This window comes from Procambarus clarkii, chromosome 12, assembly GCF_040958095.1.
Source record: "Procambarus clarkii isolate CNS0578487 chromosome 12, FALCON_Pclarkii_2.0, whole genome shotgun sequence".
Taxonomy (NCBI): Eukaryota; Metazoa; Arthropoda; class Malacostraca; order Decapoda; family Cambaridae; genus Procambarus; species Procambarus clarkii.
In genome coordinates, this window is record NC_091161.1 from 17531758 (window position 1) to 17551688 (window position 19931).

Genomic DNA, 19931 nt, shown 5'->3' on the forward strand with positions numbered 1-19931 from the left:
TCTATGCACACTGATATTGATCCTGATCAAAATCTTCTGTCTCATATCTATACCAACCAGCACATTGATCATCATTATTGTAAGTATTTCACAGCACACCAGGCTAAAAACAAACTCCAAAATAGCACCTATCTATCAGTTTATAACCAAAATGTTAGATCACTTGGTAAACATTTTGACGATTTAAATGCACTACTCACAGCACTAGGTACTAACCTATCGTTCATTATTTTAACAGAAACTTGGCTAAATAAAGACTATACCCAACTCTACAACTTAGCTGGTTATAAAGCCATTCATAACTGTAGGCCTAATAAAAAAGGTGGTGGCACAGCTATATATTACCGAGATACATTTATCTGCAACAGTGTTATTAGTGACAGAGATGACTACTGTGAATATACTTTTGCTCAGTTTACAATTAAATCCCTTAAATCCTCTTTGACTATTGGAGCCATCTATAGATTTCCTAATACTAACATAGCTTCTTTCTCAGATAACCTAAGGAATCTTATTATAAACAACAATCTCAACAAAAACCACATCATTCTGGGAGGAGACTTTAATATTGACCTGGGTCAACAAAACTGCTCTCAAGTTGACTATTTCCTTAACAGCATGAACTCCTGTATGCTAATCCCCACTATCACCAAACCTACCCGAGTCACTCAAACATCAGCCACTACCTTGGACCACATATGGACAAACATAACAGCTCCCCTTGTATCTGGTATAATCTACGACAGAACAACTGACCACTATCCTACCTTTCTCATAGCGAACATGGACATAACACCACCAAAAAGCAAGAAATTTTCATTTAGGCTACACAGTGAATCAGCTTTAGACAATCTTACAGAGGCACTTCACAATATTAACTGGGATTCTGAATTCAATAATACCCATGATATAAATTCATTAGCTAACCTCTTCCTCTCCAAAACTCTAAGCCTCTACAACCTTCATTGTCCCCTTCTTACAAAGCAAGTAACTGACAAAAGATTAAACAATCCATGGCTCACAAATGGCATTCTCAACTCAATCAACAAGAAACATGAATATGAAAAGAAAGTTAGGATTGGCCTAGTTTCAAAGGAAGTAGCTAAAAGGTACTCATCAATGCTTACCAGTATCATAAGAAAGGCAAAACTTGCATATTATGTGAATAGATTCAATGAAGCAAAAGGCAACATGAAAAACACTTGGAAAACTATCTCTAGTATCCTAGGAACTAAACAACACTCACATAACCAAATAAAACTCTACAAGGATGGGGATATACCGTCAACTGATTTAGAAATGGCAAATGAATTTAATAGTTTCTTTTCATCGGTTGGTGCTAATCTTGCCAGTAAAATCCCACAGACTCAGACACATATTAACACATATCTCTCAGGCAGCTATCCAAACTCTCTTCTCCTTTCACCAATCAGCCCGGCAGATGTTGTGTCCATCATACACTCTCTAAAAACCAAGGCAGGGAACACCAGTGAAATTCCGTCCATTGTGTACAAGAGAGCCTCCCATGCCCTTGCCCCACCCATAGCACTACTGTTCAACAAATCTATAGAGTGTCACACCTTCCCTGATATCCTCAAAAAAGCAAGAGTAACGCCAGTCCATAAAGGAGGCAATCCGGCGGACATAAACAATTATAGACCAATATCAAATCTACCCATTCTATCAAAAATATTTGAAAAAATTATTTACAAACAGCTCTATTCCTACCTCGTAAAATTCGACATACTCAGCCCCTGCCAGTTTGGCTTCCGGTCCCAAAAGAGTACCAATGATGCAATCATTAGTCTCCTTGACATTATCTACTCAGCCCTTGACAAAAATGAGTTTCCGATTGGACTCTTCATTGACCTAAGAAAAGCCTTTGATACTGTTAATCACAACTACCTCTTATTTAAACTCCAGCATTATGGAATCCGAGGCCTTGCCCTTGACTACATCCGATCCTATCTTAGTGACAGACACCAATATGTAACCATCAATGATACAACTTCTTCCACTCTACCAATTACCGTTGGAGTGCCACAGGGCAGCATCTTAGGACCTCTTCTATTTCTTATATATATAAACGATCTGCCTAATGTCTCTAATATTCTCAAACCTATATTGTTTGCTGACGATACTACCCTTATCTACTCAAACCTCAACCCACATACACTAAATAATGTTGTGAATAATGAATTAAAAAAAGTCCACTTATGGATGTCAACGAACAAACTAACATTAAACATCGAAAAGACTTACTACATCTTATTTGGAAGCAAATCATCAAATGCAATTCAGCTACAGATAGACAACATTAACATCAGTAATAAAAATGATGGCAAGTTTCTTGGCCTATTCCTAGACAAGAGACTCAACTTCAGCACCCACATTCAACACATAACTAAGAAAGTCTCTAAGACAGTTGGTATACTCTCCAAAATCAGATATTATGTTCCTAACTCTGCTCTCCTCTCACTATATTATGCACTAATCTACCCCTATCTTAATTATGGTATCTGTGCATGGGGGTCTACCACTGCAAACCACCTTAAGCCCATCATCACACAGCAAAAATCTGCTATCAGAATAATAACTAACTCTGCTTTCAGACAACACTCAGCTCCCTTGTTTAAATCTCTAAACTTGCTAAATATTAACTCCCTCCACACATTCTCTTGTGTCAACTATATTTACAAAACCCTGTTCTTAAATGCAAACCATGCTCTGAAACTCTCCCTGGACAGATGTAATAGGACCCATTATCACCACACCAGAAATAAATATCTCTTTGATATCCCCAGGGTCAAACTTAATCTGTGTAAACACTCTATGCAAATTAAGGGACCTAGTCTATGGAACTCACTCCCTAGTGAATTGAAAAACTGTAAAACTTTTGCCTTATTTAAAAGCAAAACCAAAAAGTACCTAACTTCATCTATTTAGTTTCCTACACTGAGCTTTAAATTTGCTCTGTACCTAGTGGTACCCAATCTCCTAATTTTTATGTAATATCAAACAACCTTATCATTGTGTTCATTGCTGTCTTCTTTTATGTGCTTGCCATATGCTGTATTGTGACTACCAATTTTTGTCAACTACCATTCAAGCTGTCATTGCAATCAATCTTATATTGTTTCTGCTGTATTGTGCCTACCAATTTGTTGTCAACCACCATTTTAAGCTGTCATTGCAATCAATCATAGCTACCTATGTGCTTTAATATACTGTACCTATAATTTTCTCTCATCTTTTTTTTTTTTCATTCCATGTAATCTGTTATCATTTTTTTGTCTATAAATTTTGCAAGTATTTACCTCCTTAAAATTTTCTTAGATTAAGGACCTGCCCGAAACGCTGCGCGTGCTAGTGGCTTTACAAGACTGTAATTACCATAATTGTATCCTCACATTCCTTATGTACATTCTTGTATATGCATAAATAAATAAATAAATAAAATAAAAGCTTAGGCTATCACCTCATTATGTCCGGTCGTGATGGTCAAGTGGATTAAGGCGTCTTGTACATACCAGTTGCGTTGCTTCTGGGAGTATGGGTTTGAGTCACTTCTGGGGTGTGAGTTTTCAGTTGCATATTGTCCTGGGGACCATTCAGGCTTGTTCGCATTTGTGTTCCTCACGTGTGCCCCAAAGAATGATGTGATTTGGTAAAATGCTATGCCCAAGATTACTATCCGAGTGCCGGCGGTGGGGTGGTTCAAATAGCTTAGGCTATCACCTCATTATGTCCGGTCGTGATGGTCAAGTGGATTAAGGCGTCTTGTACATACCAGTTGCGTTGCTTCTGGGAGTATGGGTTCGAGTCACTTCTGGGGTGTGAGTTTTCAGTTGCATATTGTCCTGGGGACCATTCAGGCTTGTTCGCATTTGTGTTCCTCACGTGTGCCCCAAAGAATGAGGTGATTTGGTAAAATGCTATGCCCAAGATTACTATCCGAGTGCCGGCGGTGGGGTGGTTCAAATAGCTTAGGCTATCACCTCATTATGTCCGGTCGTGATGGTCAAGTGGATTAAGGCGTCTTGTACATACCAGTTGCGTTGCTTCTGGGAGTATGGGTTCGAGTCACTTCTGGGGTGTGAGTTTTCAGTTGCATATTGTCCTGGGGACCATTCAGGCTTGTTCGCATTTGTGTTCCTCACGTGTGCCCCAAAGAATGAGGTGATTTGGTAAAATGCTATGCCCAAGATTACTATCCGAGTGCCGGCGGTGGGGTGGTTCAAATAGCTTAGGCTATCACCTCATTATGTCCGGTCGTGATGGTCAAGTGGATTAAGGCGTCTTGTACATACCAGTTGCGTTGCTTCTGGGAGTATGGGTTCGAGTCACTTCTGGGGTGTGAGTTTTCAGTTGCATATTGTCCTGGGGACCATTCAGGCTTGTTCGCATTTGTGTTCCTCACGTGTGCCCCAAAGAATGAGGTGATTTGGTAAAATGCTATGCCCAAGATTACTATCCGAGTGCCGGCGGTGGGGTGGTTCAAATAGCTTATAATGCTTATAGCTTATAGCTTATAATAGGAATAATGCGGCTGTCTCCCCCTTAGGGGCTACCGGGGGGAGTACCGACCCTCCCTGCGTCAACAATAACAAACCTTCTCAGCTGATTGAAGCGTCGTCACTGACTCGAGCCTTACAACAGTTATGTAACCATATGGAGCAACTTAAACGAGCTGCCTCCCCATGTACTGACTTTAAGCGTCCCGCTGATAATCCATGGCTCAGATTATTGACTCAAATACATGATGACCAAAAGTCTATAATCCGAGAGCAGTCGGACCTGATAATGAAGCTTCAGAGTGATGCTTTGGCAATGCACAAGGCTAACCAAGATCTGTCTGCCAGAGTCGGCCACCTCGAACATGAATTAAGCTCTCTTCGGATCTCGGTTACTAACTTTAAACCAGCAGAAACCTCTAAGAAGCAAGAAGAGATGTTACAAAAGTTAGAGAACCACTTTAACTCCCTACAACAGCAACAAACTGCAACCCAAGACGAATCAGACCAACTTAAGCTCCTTGATTCTGTCATCATCTCATCACAGGATTTTCCCCATGAAACTGACAGAGAAGACTGTACTGCCATCGTGATCCAGGAATTGCGTACTAAGTTGAATTATTCAATCGAAGCAAGAGACATTAAGTCAGCTTATAGAGTGGGTACCAAATCATCTGGTGCAAACAACAGAAGGATACGCGTGAAGTTGGATAGCTGCTCCCGCAAGTCAGACCTTATCACTGCTGCAGTCGCTAGGAAATCCAAGGTTTATGTGAACGAATGTCTTACCAGATTCAGACAAAATCTCTTATTTAAACTACGTGGAATTCGCAATAGATCCACTGCTATTAAACATTGTTTTGTGCGCGATGGTAAAATAATAGCTAGGAAGACTGACTCTGGAAAAACTTATGTCATAACCACTGAAGCACACCTCACTTCTTTCCTGGATGACTGTGGGATATCAGCTGAATAACCAGAACATAATTTGTAGTCTCACATACAACCAAAGTGTACTTAAGCTCTGCCTTTCCTTTCCAAAGGTGTTTATTTTTATTTTTATTTTAATTTTTACTTTATTTTTTGTTTGTCATCTTTGCCTGTTTTATACTCTTAATTATTTGTTCTTAGTTAATCCCCTTGTCACTAAACCTAGGGCTTTTTATTACCCTGTTAATTAACCATTACTAAGTTAATTATCTTCAAGATCATTTTTTTATGATTATTATTTTTCTTATTATTTTTTATTTTACATTTATATTGTCAGTCTCTACTGATTTTTTGTGTTTTATTTTATGTAACTTCTGTGTCCTCCCTGGCTATCTATTGGATCTTTATTTTACTTCTAAATTGTTACTATTTTATTGTATCTGCTCTTATTCTTGTGTTTTGCTTTATCGTGTATCTTGTATCGTGATCCCTCTGCATCTCTATGCACACTGATATTGATCCTGATCAAAATCTTCTGTCTCATATCTATACCAACCAGCACATTGATCATCATTATTGTAAGTATTTCACAGCACACCAGGCTAAAAACAAACTCCAAAATAGCACCTATCTATCAGTTTATAACCAAAATGTTAGATCACTTGGTAAACATTTTGACGATTTAAATGCACTACTCACAGCACTAGGTACTAACCTATCGTTCATTATTTTAACAGAAACTTGGCTAAATAAAGACTATACCCAACTCTACAACTTAGCTGGTTATAAAGCCATTCATAACTGTAGGCCTAATAAAAAAGGTGGTGGCACAGCTATATATTACCGAGATACATTTATCTGCAACAGTGTTATTAGTGACAGAGATGACTACTGTGAATATACTTTTGCTCAGTTTACAATTAAATCCCTTAAATCCTCTTTGACTATTGGAGCCATCTATAGATTTCCTAATACTAACATAGCTTCTTTCTCAGATAACCTAAGGAATCTTATTATAAACAACAATCTCAACAAAAACCACATCATTCTGGGAGGAGACTTTAATATTGACCTGGGTCAACAAAACTGCTCTCAAGTTGACTATTTCCTTAACAGCATGAACTCCTGTATGCTAATCCCCACTATCACCAAACCTACCCGAGTCACTCAAACATCAGCCACTACCTTGGACCACATATGGACAAACATAACAGCTCCCCTTGTATCTGGTATAATCTACGACAGAACAACTGACCACTATCCTACCTTTCTCATAGCGAACATGGACATAACACCACCAAAAAGCAAGAAATTTTCATTTAGGCTACACAGTGAATCAGCTTTAGACAATCTTACAGAGGCACTTCACAATATTAACTGGGATTCTGAATTCAATAATACCCATGATATAAATTCATTAGCTAACCTCTTCCTCTCCAAAACTCTAAGCCTCTACAACCTTCATTGTCCCCTTCTTACAAAGCAAGTAACTGACAAAAGATTAAACAATCCATGGCTCACAAATGGCATTCTCAACTCAATCAACAAGAAACATGAATATGAAAAGAAAGTTAGGATTGGCCTAGTTTCAAAGGAAGTAGCTAAAAGGTACTCATCAATGCTTACCAGTATCATAAGAAAGGCAAAACTTGCATATTATGTGAATAGATTCAATGAAGCAAAAGGCAACATGAAAAACACTTGGAAAACTATCTCTAGTATCCTAGGAACTAAACAACACTCACATAACCAAATAAAACTCTACAAGGATGGGGATATACCGTCAACTGATTTAGAAATGGCAAATGAATTTAATAGTTTCTTTTCATCGGTTGGTGCTAATCTTGCCAGTAAAATCCCACAGACTCAGACACATATTAACACATATCTCTCAGGCAGCTATCCAAACTCTCTTCTCCTTTCACCAATCAGCCCGGCAGATGTTGTGTCCATCATACACTCTCTAAAAACCAAGGCAGGGAACACCAGTGAAATTCCGTCCATTGTGTACAAGAGAGCCTCCCATGCCCTTGCCCCACCCATAGCACTACTGTTCAACAAATCTATAGAGTGTCACACCTTCCCTGATATCCTCAAAAAAGCAAGAGTAACGCCAGTCCATAAAGGAGGCAATCCGGCGGACATAAACAATTATAGACCAATATCAAATCTACCCATTCTATCAAAAATATTTGAAAAAATTATTTACAAACAGCTCTATTCCTACCTCGTAAAATTCGACATACTCAGCCCCTGCCAGTTTGGCTTCCGGTCCCAAAAGAGTACCAATGATGCAATCATTAGTCTCCTTGACATTATCTACTCAGCCCTTGACAAAAATGAGTTTCCGATTGGACTCTTCATTGACCTAAGAAAAGCCTTTGATACTGTTAATCACAACTACCTCTTATTTAAACTCCAGCATTATGGAATCCGAGGCCTTGCCCTTGACTACATCCGATCCTATCTTAGTGACAGACACCAATATGTAACCATCAATGATACAACTTCTTCCACTCTACCAATTACCGTTGGAGTGCCACAGGGCAGCATCTTAGGACCTCTTCTATTTCTTATATATATAAACGATCTGCCTAATGTCTCTAATATTCTCAAACCTATATTGTTTGCTGACGATACTACCCTTATCTACTCAAACCTCAACCCACATACACTAAATAATGTTGTGAATAATGAATTAAAAAAAGTCCACTTATGGATGTCAACGAACAAACTAACATTAAACATCGAAAAGACTTACTACATCTTATTTGGAAGCAAATCATCAAATGCAATTCAGCTACAGATAGACAACATTAACATCAGTAATAAAAATGATGGCAAGTTTCTTGGCCTATTCCTAGACAAGAGACTCAACTTCAGCACCCACATTCAACACATAACTAAGAAAGTCTCTAAGACAGTTGGTATACTCTCCAAAATCAGATATTATGTTCCTAACTCTGCTCTCCTCTCACTATATTATGCACTAATCTACCCCTATCTTAATTATGGTATCTGTGCATGGGGGTCTACCACTGCAAACCACCTTAAGCCCATCATCACACAGCAAAAATCTGCTATCAGAATAATAACTAACTCTGCTTTCAGACAACACTCAGCTCCCTTGTTTAAATCTCTAAACTTGCTAAATATTAACTCCCTCCACACATTCTCTTGTGTCAACTATATTTACAAAACCCTGTTCTTAAATGCAAACCATGCTCTGAAACTCTCCCTGGACAGATGTAATAGGACCCATTATCACCACACCAGAAATAAATATCTCTTTGATATCCCCAGGGTCAAACTTAATCTGTGTAAACACTCTATGCAAATTAAGGGACCTAGTCTATGGAACTCACTCCCTAGTGAATTGAAAAACTGTAAAACTTTTGCCTTATTTAAAAGCAAAACCAAAAAGTACCTAACTTCATCTATTTAGTTTCCTACACTGAGCTTTAAATTTGCTCTGTACCTAGTGGTACCCAATCTCCTAATTTTTATGTAATATCAAACAACCTTATCATTGTGTTCATTGCTGTCTTCTTTTATGTGCTTGCCATATGCTGTATTGTGACTACCAATTTTTGTCAACTACCATTCAAGCTGTCATTGCAATCAATCTTATATTGTTTCTGCTGTATTGTGCCTACCAATTTGTTGTCAACCACCATTTTAAGCTGTCATTGCAATCAATCATAGCTACCTATGTGCTTTAATATACTGTACCTATAATTTTCTCTCATCTTTTTTTTTTTTCATTCCATGTAATCTGTTATCATTTTTTTGTCTATAAATTTTGCAAGTATTTACCTCCTTAAAATTTTCTTAGATTAAGGACCTGCCCGAAACGCTGCGCGTGCTAGTGGCTTTACAAGACTGTAATTACCATAATTGTATCCTCACATTCCTTATGTACATTCTTGTATATGCATAAATAAATAAATAAATAAAATAAAAGCTTAGGCTATCACCTCATTATGTCCGGTCGTGATGGTCAAGTGGATTAAGGCGTCTTGTACATACCAGTTGCGTTGCTTCTGGGAGTATGGGTTTGAGTCACTTCTGGGGTGTGAGTTTTCAGTTGCATATTGTCCTGGGGACCATTCAGGCTTGTTCGCATTTGTGTTCCTCACGTGTGCCCCAAAGAATGATGTGATTTGGTAAAATGCTATGCCCAAGATTACTATCCGAGTGCCGGCGGTGGGGTGGTTCAAATAGCTTAGGCTATCACCTCATTATGTCCGGTCGTGATGGTCAAGTGGATTAAGGCGTCTTGTACATACCAGTTGCGTTGCTTCTGGGAGTATGGGTTCGAGTCACTTCTGGGGTGTGAGTTTTCAGTTGCATATTGTCCTGGGGACCATTCAGGCTTGTTCGCATTTGTGTTCCTCACGTGTGCCCCAAAGAATGAGGTGATTTGGTAAAATGCTATGCCCAAGATTACTATCCGAGTGCCGGCGGTGGGGTGGTTCAAATAGCTTAGGCTATCACCTCATTATGTCCGGTCGTGATGGTCAAGTGGATTAAGGCGTCTTGTACATACCAGTTGCGTTGCTTCTGGGAGTATGGGTTCGAGTCACTTCTGGGGTGTGAGTTTTCAGTTGCATATTGTCCTGGGGACCATTCAGGCTTGTTCGCATTTGTGTTCCTCACGTGTGCCCCAAAGAATGAGGTGATTTGGTAAAATGCTATGCCCAAGATTACTATCCGAGTGCCGGCGGTGGGGTGGTTCAAATAGCTTAGGCTATCACCTCATTATGTCCGGTCGTGATGGTCAAGTGGATTAAGGCGTCTTGTACATACCAGTTGCGTTGCTTCTGGGAGTATGGGTTCGAGTCACTTCTGGGGTGTGAGTTTTCAGTTGCATATTGTCCTGGGGACCATTCAGGCTTGTTCGCATTTGTGTTCCTCACGTGTGCCCCAAAGAATGAGGTGATTTGGTAAAATGCTATGCCCAAGATTACTATCCGAGTGCCGGCGGTGGGGTGGTTCAAATAGCTTAGGCTATCACCTCATTATGTCCGGTCGTGATGGTCAAGTGGATTAAGGCGTCTTGTACATACCAGTTGCGTTGCTTCTGGGAGTATGGGTTCGAGTCACTTCTGGGGTGTGAGTTTTCAGTTGCATATTGTCCTGGGGACCATTCAGGCTTGTTCGCATTTGTGTTCCTCACGTGTGCCCCAAAGAATGAGGTGATTTGGTAAAATGCTATGCCCAAGATTACTATCCGAGTGCCGGCGGTGGGGTGGTTCAAATAGCTTAGGCTATCACCTCATTATGTCCGGTCGTGATGGTCAAGTGGATTAAGGCGTCTTGTACATACCAGTTGCGTTGCTTCTGGGAGTATGGGTTCGAGTCACTTCTGGGGTGTGAGTTTTCAGTTGCATATTGTCCTGGGGACCATTCAGGCTTGTTCGCATTTGTGTTCCTCACGTGTGCCCCAAAGAATGAGGTGATTTGGTAAAATGCTATGCCCAAGATTACTATCCGAGTGCCGGCGGTGGGGTGGTTCAAATAGCCTCGGCTATCACCTCATTTTGTCCGGTCGTGATGGTCAAGTGGATTAAGGCGTCTTGTACATACCAGTTGCGTTGCTTCTGGGAGTATGGGTTCGAGTCACTTCTGGGGTGTGAGTTTTCAGTTGCATATTGTCCTGGGGACCATTCAGGCTTGTTCGCATTTGTGTTCCTCACGTGTGCCCGAAAGAATGAGGTGATTTGGTAAAATGCTATGCCCAAGATTACTATCCGAGTGCCGGCGGTGGGGTGGTTCAAATAGCTTAGGCTATCACCTCATTATGTCCGGTCGTGATGGTCAAGTGGATTAAGGCGTCTTGTACATACCAGTTGCGTTGCTTCTGGGAGTATGGGTTCGAGTCACTTCTGGGGTGTGAGTTTTCAGTTGCATATTGTCCTGGGGACCATTCAGGCTTGTTCGCTCATGTATGTGTATGTATATATGTATACGTATATATATATGTACATGTATATATGAGAGTGTGTACATGTATATATAATATTAATAATTGTTATTTGCTTAGCTAAACGAACTAGAGGGTTCAGTTCCTGAACCGATTATGTGCCTCTGTAATCCTTTACACCACCGCCCACGGGATGGGTATGGGGTGCATAATAAAGAAAGAAATTGAATTGAATTGGTCTGATTAAGACTTTATGATCATGTAATCTATGTTTTGCTCCACTACTTACTGGTTGAGTATGGGGTGCATATCAAATAATAGCCTCCTTCAGGGGCGCCTTGTTTCTAAACGTGTTAGTCTTAAATCCTTTAATCTCAAATCTTGCTACAATGTACCTCTTAATATATGTTATGTACTCTCGCAACCCAATGTACCTTCTTGTATATAAATAAATAGATTTCAACTGTAAGGGGGTATGGTTTGCACCTTGTTATTCTAATAATAGATAAATAATTCTAATAATGGAAGCGCTAATTATATGAACAAGTTCCATGTATTTATTCAGACGAGAACAACAGCGAACACAAACCAGCGCATATACGAACGGAATGGTTTGTATGTACAAAAGTTCTCAGTGAACGAAGTTGTTTCTAGCCCGGTATCCGAAATTGCAGTATACGACTTGACCAGTCCCCGGAGGGATAACGACGTTTTGGTCCGTCCTGGACCATTCTCAAGTCGATTGTGATGAGGAAGATTGATTGATTGATTGATGGAGATTAAGCCACCCAAAAGGTGGCACGGGCATGAATAGCCCGTAAGTGGTGGCCCTTTTGAGCCATTACCAGTATCAAGAGATGATACTGGAGATCTGTGGAGGTGCGACTGCACCCTGCGTGACGGGAGATGCCTCCCGTGGAGGAAGATTGATTGATTGATGAAGATTAAGCCACCCAATAGGTGACACGGGCATGAATAGCCCGTAAGAGGTGGCCCTTTTGAGCCATTACCAGTATCAATAGATGATACTGGAGATTGTGGAGGTGCGACTGCACCCTGCGTGACAGGAGATGTCTCCCGAGTGAATGTGTTAAGATGAACATGAAGCCACCCAAAAGGTGGCACGGGCATGAGTAGCTCGTAAGTGGTGGCCCTTTTGAGCCATCACCAGTATCAATAGATGATACTGGAGATCTGGAATTTACGTGAAATAAACATTGATCTGAGAGAGTTGCTCTGTCGTTCAGTCTGTACGGGGTCGGAGCTCCGTAATTTTTAAAATACATGTATCTTCATTAGAACTTTAAATATGTGTATGGTAAGGTGTTTAAAGTGATGCTTATATGTCTGCCTTTCTTGAGACATATAAAACATATATGTTTATTAACGAATTCACGTGAAATAAACATTGTTCTGAGAGAGAGTTGCTCCGTCGATCGATCTGTCCGGAGTCGGAGCTCGGCTATTATAAAGGTACACGTATCTTCGCTTTAAATTTAAATATGCGCATGGTAAGGTATTTAGAACGAAGCTTATATATCTGTCTTGTTTGTGACATATAAAACTTTTACGTTTATTAAGGAATCTGCGTGAAATAGGCATGGTTCTGAGATGAATGCTGTGGTTTTCGAGCTCGACGAGCGATGAAAATTGTCACTTTTATACAACTACAAATATCTTCGGTTTTACTTAAAATATTTGTCTGGTAGAGGTTTTACATATAGATCGCGTTTCTGTCTTTCTTCTGACTAATAAATAATTTTGGTTTAATCAGTTATCAAGATGTTTTGAACAATATTCTTTCAGCGTTCGTCTTTTCCAACACGGGCGACCCTTTTGAAAACGCGATACTTGGGCTAACCCATCCTATACTTGGGTCAGTTTCCATTATGGTTCGGAACATCCACATCAACAGAGCGGCCATTTTGTGGTCCGTGGCCCGCGCAGTCAGCGAGAGGACAAACGCTTCATGCAATCATGCAAATATCGTAAGTAAACACTTATATTTTATTATATTATTAGATTCTGGTGCTGGTGTATAAAGAGGTAAGGAGCAGTGGTGGTGTATTGAGAGGTGAGGAGCAGTGGTGGTGTATTGAGAGGTGAGGGGCAGTGGTGGTGTATTGAGAGGTGAGGAGCAGTGGTGGTGTATTGAGAGGTGAGGGGCAGTGGTGGTGTATTGAGAGGTGAGGAGCAGTGGTGGTGTATTGAGAGGTGAGGGGCAGTGGTGGTGTATTGAGAGGTGAGGAGCAGTGGTGGTGTATTGAGAGGTGAGGAGCAGTGGTGGTGCGGTCCATAGAATTACCCAAATCGACCCAAAAGTACCCAAATCCTCCTAGCATTACGTAAGTAATGAAGAAATATGGTATATTTACTTACTAAAATGTTGGTGCTACACGTAGAACATGATCAAACCTATTTTTACTCTGAAATAATCTAATTTCATAACGAAATTAGACGTAAATATGTCAGCGGTGACGCCATAGGAAGTCGACGGTCCAAGCGACAATTGTGTGGAGCGACTTATCCAAGATATATGGTCGCCAGTAGAGTGTTTGCTGCCATATCAGCCTCCTGTACACAGTGATCCAGTCCTTTTCGTTCATTGAACACCGAACCCTACACGCCCTCTGATATATTGCTTAATTAACAAATATTCACAAATAAAGATTATATTTGTATATGTTATCAGAAAGGCAGATATAAAATAGTTTTTGTGAATCAATCACAGAGATTATACCTTATTAGAGAGGAAAAATATTCATACTTTAAACATGGCTTCATGGCCGACGCTCTCCTTACCGATATGGGAACTATGACCTTCCGAAGATCAATGTTAATTTAATCTAGATATTGTAATAAACGAAGTTTTCTGTCATCATAAAGACATAAATATAAGCTGCATGTTAATACTTTGGCATAAATGTAACTGAATTGAAAGTTAAGATATATGCCTTTTTATAGTTACTTGATGGCTCGCTCAGGGAGTGTGAAGGCCTCCACACAAGCCAATCAATTTTATAATTACTTTGCATATATGCAAAGTAACGCCATAGATCTTTATGTCAGAATAAAGCAATGTAGACGATAATGTAACTACATTTCAAGGAAAACATATCTTAATATAATTATTAAATGAATGCAAAGTTATGGTTAAATAAATAGCCAATACCACACAATCGCCGGTGTCCGGACACATGAATAGTCGCATTAGGTGAAAGGAAATGTACCCAACCATTTCCATTTACCCAACCAGTTTGTGCACCCTATACTCATCCTCTGTGCGGTAATTTATTGTGCACCCCATACTCATCTTGTTACCAGTAGTTTGTGCAACCCATACTCATCCTGTGACCCGTAATTTATTGTGCAGCTAATACTCATTCTGTGAGTCATAGGACATTGCGCAGCCCTTTCTCATCGTGTGAATCTTTGTTTACTTTGCTCTCCATATTCATCCTCTGCGCGATAGTTTCTTGTGCAACCCATACCCATGATGTGAGTGGTAGTTTATTGTGTACCCTATATTCATCCTGTGAGTATAGGGTACACAATTCTTGTTTGGATTCTTGTAATGTTATTTGTCTATTTGTAGTCACAGTATTTGTGCGCCCCTTGAGGGACTTGAATTAGAGGGGGGGTGAAATAGCCTAAGCTACTCTATCCCTTTGAGATGTATTTATTGCTTATCTCAATAAACATACTTGAACTTGAACTTGGGTACACAATGAGTTCATTTGTACTCCATACTCATCAAGAAGTGTATTTTACCAGCATTGTAATACAAATTAAGAATAAAAGCTTAACTGGATTACGGACCCATAATCAAAATAAGAGTCATCACTAATTATCATGACAAATTGTCTAGGCTACACTTCCGCCTTCGACAAGCTGCCGCCGGAGGTGGGTATAGTTTATTGTACACCCCCGCACCCCCAGTCCTGGAAGGGCGGGCATTGGGATGTGGACATGTGTACCATTATACCCCCCCCCCCACACACACACACACTCCTCTCCTGTTAATAATAATACTAATAATAATAAAAATTAAAAATAATAACGTTAATAAATATTATAATTAAAACACTGTAATACCCTAGTGCTTGAATGAAGGTGAAGGAAAGACCCAATAAATGTGTAAGTGTATTAAAAACCAAATTTTCGTTGGGTGAGCTGGCAGGTGAGCACCACCTGCCAGCTCACCCAGTAATGAACATCACCTGCACACTGCACCGAACCACTTGCCAGCAGGTGCAGAAGTACGATGGAGAGAGCAAAGTATACAATATTTCAAGTATAATATTAAAGATATATTTAGGATTTAATGTTTTCCTATAAAGTTTCAATAATACCTTTATTTGATTTTTTGTAATTTTTTCTACCACAGACGTGGCCGCACATTAACAATGCTAACTAGCATATATACATTTTCTTCAGTCCGCCATGGACTCTAACCCTTTCCACTACCGCCCACAAGATGGGTATAGGGTGCATAATATAAGAACTAAACTAACTCCATTGATAGGGTTAGAGATTTGTTAAACATATAGTTCAGGGATTTATTGAACAATCAACCACAGAAGGTGATTGTAGTGTTTTTAAAATGCTAGGCTAAGCTACATACGTAAATACATAAATACACAGATTTACGTATGCCCTACATAAAGTGTTCGATGTGTCTTTTACATAGTGTCATTAACGTGCATTTACAAAGGTGAAATTGAATTCTGACCAGCTTCCACATATACTTTATACACATACATATACACACACAGCTGTATGCGTACATAAACATATATATACATACATATATACACACATACATACACATATATTTGTCTCTTTTTACTCTGACAAGGTGAGATAACTGATAGAGAAACTAGTGTGCAATTAAGCACTTAATCACTGAAGGTGATTAAGGTGCTTTCACAAGCTCAGGTTATAGAGTTACATCACATACATTCATTGTATAATTGATACGTTACATGGTCAATCTAGGGTACAAGTTCAATATATCATCAAGTGTTCCAGTACTCAAATAGTAATTACACAGTTCAGCATACCTTAGCCCAGGAGGGCGAAAGTCAGTCAGTATGGGACATTCTACAATATAATGTTCAAGGGAGTGCATATTTTCTCTTTCACAAAGTTGACACATTGTGTACTCGACATTTGGGTTTTGAGAAAGCTGCCAGATACGTCTATATCCCAAGCGTATTATGGCCACTATGACATCACATTGCTGGGTTCTTGTTCCATTAATCCTGTATGTGAATGTCTCCGCACGATATCTATCATAATATTTAATGCTACAACTTTCAGGCCTTTGTGAATTTTGTTAGGTCGGTGAGATTTTCATTAGATGTTTGCTTAAGTATTCTCTTTGTCACTGCTAATGAAACACCCATATAAATTTTTACCACTGGTTTTCTACAGGCTGTCTTTGCAAGCATATCAACAGTGTCATGCCTTGAGATGCCAACATGTGATGGTATCCATAGGAATTTAATTTCAAATCTCTTTTCTTTGGCAGCTAAAATATTCATTCGAATATCACTGACTATTTTCTGGGTGTCACTACTATGTGCGTTCAATACCAGGAGTGCACTCTGCGAATCACAGTATATAAGTCCACTGCCTTTGTGTTTTAAAAATTCAGTGGCAAGGTATATGCCTGCAAGTTCGGTTTGAGTTGTACTTGCCCAATCATTGACGCGCTTCATTCATGTATGTACGAGAGAAGATTGTTCAAATATATTACATGCGCATCCGGTACATCGTCCACCTTCTTCTACAGAACCGTCGGTATAGCACTGATACACATCGTTACCCATACTCTGAGTACTTTCAGTGATGCTTCACAGTGTTAACTTTTTTAATAATGTAGAGTGTACATTATCTTTCTAGGGTGCATTTTCAAAATCAACTGCTAGATCCAAGTTATCCCATGGAGTAATTGGTTGATTAATCGTTAATTGAGTTGGGTACATATTTAATATTTTGATGGAGTTGGCTACCTTGTAGAACCAAAATGCACTCATGCCGAAAACTGTGCTAATAGACAAAATTATGTTAGAGATATGGGTCTATAATTATCTGAGTGTGCTTTGGGGATGGGAACAATGACACTGTCCAATCATCAGGTAATACTCCTTCACTTAAACTCATTCTGTACAACACTAAAAGTGGATTACCTGGTACTTGTGAGACTAATCTCAGTAAACTGTAAGTAATACCGTCCTCTTCAGGAGCAGTTGACTTATTTGATTGTGCTACACAGCCTTCCCGGCTTGGTGCCTTCTTTGGTAATTACTTATCAAAGGCAGCTCCATACGAGGAGCTGCCTCGTATGGGCCAATAAGTCTTTTGCAGTTACCTTCATTCTTATGTTCTTACTTACATTTACTGAACTTTATCATCATCATCATCATTTACAGAAAGAAATTAACATAAAAAGTAGTCATTTTAATACACAAAACAGAAGTAGATATTATGTAAATTATTAAGCAGGATAGGATCACTATTAAGAACTTAATTATAAACCACAATATGTTTTATATCGTCAGAAATTCTGAAACATACCATATATTTTCAAATATTTACAATTAAAGTATTTATTTAGGAAATAAGTATTTTAGTTACCCTAATTAGCTCTGAGAACACACATTCTTGCAGCAAGAATTTCTTCCCACTAATCTGAGAGATGCTAATGAGACCAGTCTCGACCCATTGGACAAGTCATGAACAACAATCAACTACAGCACCATCTATGTCAGAAGATATTCAAAATATTCTTGATGTCATTCAAATTGTCAATACGAGAACAGAATACATAAGAGTTACAGTTTAGTGATGTCAAAGGAATCATATTGACTGACCGAGCCCCATTGTAAATATCCGTGGCTTCCTGACCATAAAGGTACCGCCGCGGATAAGGGTAAGGAGGGTACCGTCGAGGGTAAGACACCGGATGTACCCCATATACAAGCCACACTAGCTATTAGTTCATATAAGCTGACAACTTACCCAAATAAACATTACTGTAACCCCGCGATTATCCGGGATTCGAACATCCGAAAAACGCCCTTATACGGCCAAAATCGTGAACGGATAAAGTTATCACAATATCCGGCCAAAATAGCCACAGGGACCGGATTAAAGCAGGTTTTCTGCAGAAATTACACTATCCGGTCAGTCCCCCGGATAATCGTGCCTTTGTCCGTATATGAAAACATGAGGCGGGCTATACGGTATTAATCCCGTCTGCCCGAGACTCGAGGCGCATGGTGTAGGTGGGGGTGGGGTGGGTGGGTGGTGTTGGGAGGGTGGGAGGGGTGCGTCAGGAGGGACTACCTGGGTACAGGAATTACCATTAATTTTAGAACAATTAATCATAGCCAAAAACAAATAAAATAACTACTAGTAATTATGTAATAACAAATAAATAAGTTTAATAAAAGCATTGTGCACAGGCTGAAGTTTCCTTCAAAAATATTGTGAATTTTTTTCCTCCTGGCGGCCTACGTAACGCTATGGTTGCCCCAAGTGGACCTGTCCAACACTGGTCAACCCATGTGCGTCCGTCCCTCGTGTTATACACAGTGCTGCGCCATTAGTGAAATATTTTTTTAAATAACTTTCTTTATTTTCATAGTAATTTCGAACATTTTTGGCCAAGAATATGTCTGCTAGCAGCATCAATCGTTCTGGAAGTGTTAAGAGGAAGAAGATTGTCCTAGCAATTAAAGACAAGTTACGTGTTGTTCAAACAGTGAGGCGTCACAGGCAGCCAAGCGCCTTCAACAAGTGAGGCGCGACAGGCAAGCCAAGCTCCTTCAACAAGTGAGGCATTATAGGCAAACCAAGCGCTTTCAACAAGTGACGCGCCACAGGCAAGCCAAGCGCTTTCAACAAGTGAGGCGCAAGCAAGCGCCTTTAACAAGTGAGGCGTCACAGGCAAGCCAAGCGCCTTCAACAAGTGAGGGCATGCAAGCGCTTCAACAAGTGAGGTGCAAGCAAGCACCTTCAACAAGTGAGGCCTCACAGGCAACCCAAATGCCCTCAACCAGTGAGGCTTCAGCAGCTGGCAGTCAAAACTAACTTAGCTTAATGAACTGTACAGTAATTTTAAGTGTTAATTTTAGTGTTGTGTTAGTATAGGTTACGTAAATTGTTAAGAATTTTTAACTTCAAGATGTGTGGCATCAATCAAGAAGACGAACACCAACAAGGTAAGTTGAGGTTTCTAGTTGAATATTTAATAATTGTATGTGGCAAGGCAATTCAAATTATGTTGTTTGTAGTATAAAAATAGTTGGAAATGGTCACTTTTGGACTCGTAGGTGAAAAAGTACCATTATCCGAAAAATGTGATAATCCGGCTGGGGGTCCTTCCCATATAGTCCGGATGATCGAGTGGAGACAGTACTTCCTAATTATATATATATATATATACATATATATATAGATATATATGTATGTATATATATATATATAATATATATATATATATATATATATATATATATATATATATATATATATATATATAAATATATATA

General features: G+C 39.5%; 1 protein-coding gene across 6 annotated transcripts in view; it reads left to right on the top strand.

Annotated features, from left to right (window-relative positions):
* The window catches only part of LOC123772842 (uncharacterized), a 654514-nt gene that overhangs the window by 458051 nt on the left and 176532 nt on the right, over positions 1 to 19931 (top strand). For 4 of the 6 annotated variants that reach the window (XR_011228210.1, XR_011228213.1, XR_011228214.1 and 1 more), the window contains exon 1: positions 13273 to 13358. The exons of the other annotated variants lie outside the window; for them this stretch is intronic. The gene's annotated coding sequence lies outside the window, so the exon portion shown is untranslated. Of the gene's footprint in view, positions 1 to 13272; positions 13359 to 19931 lie in introns of those variants that run through there. 6 annotated transcript variants of the gene reach the window in all.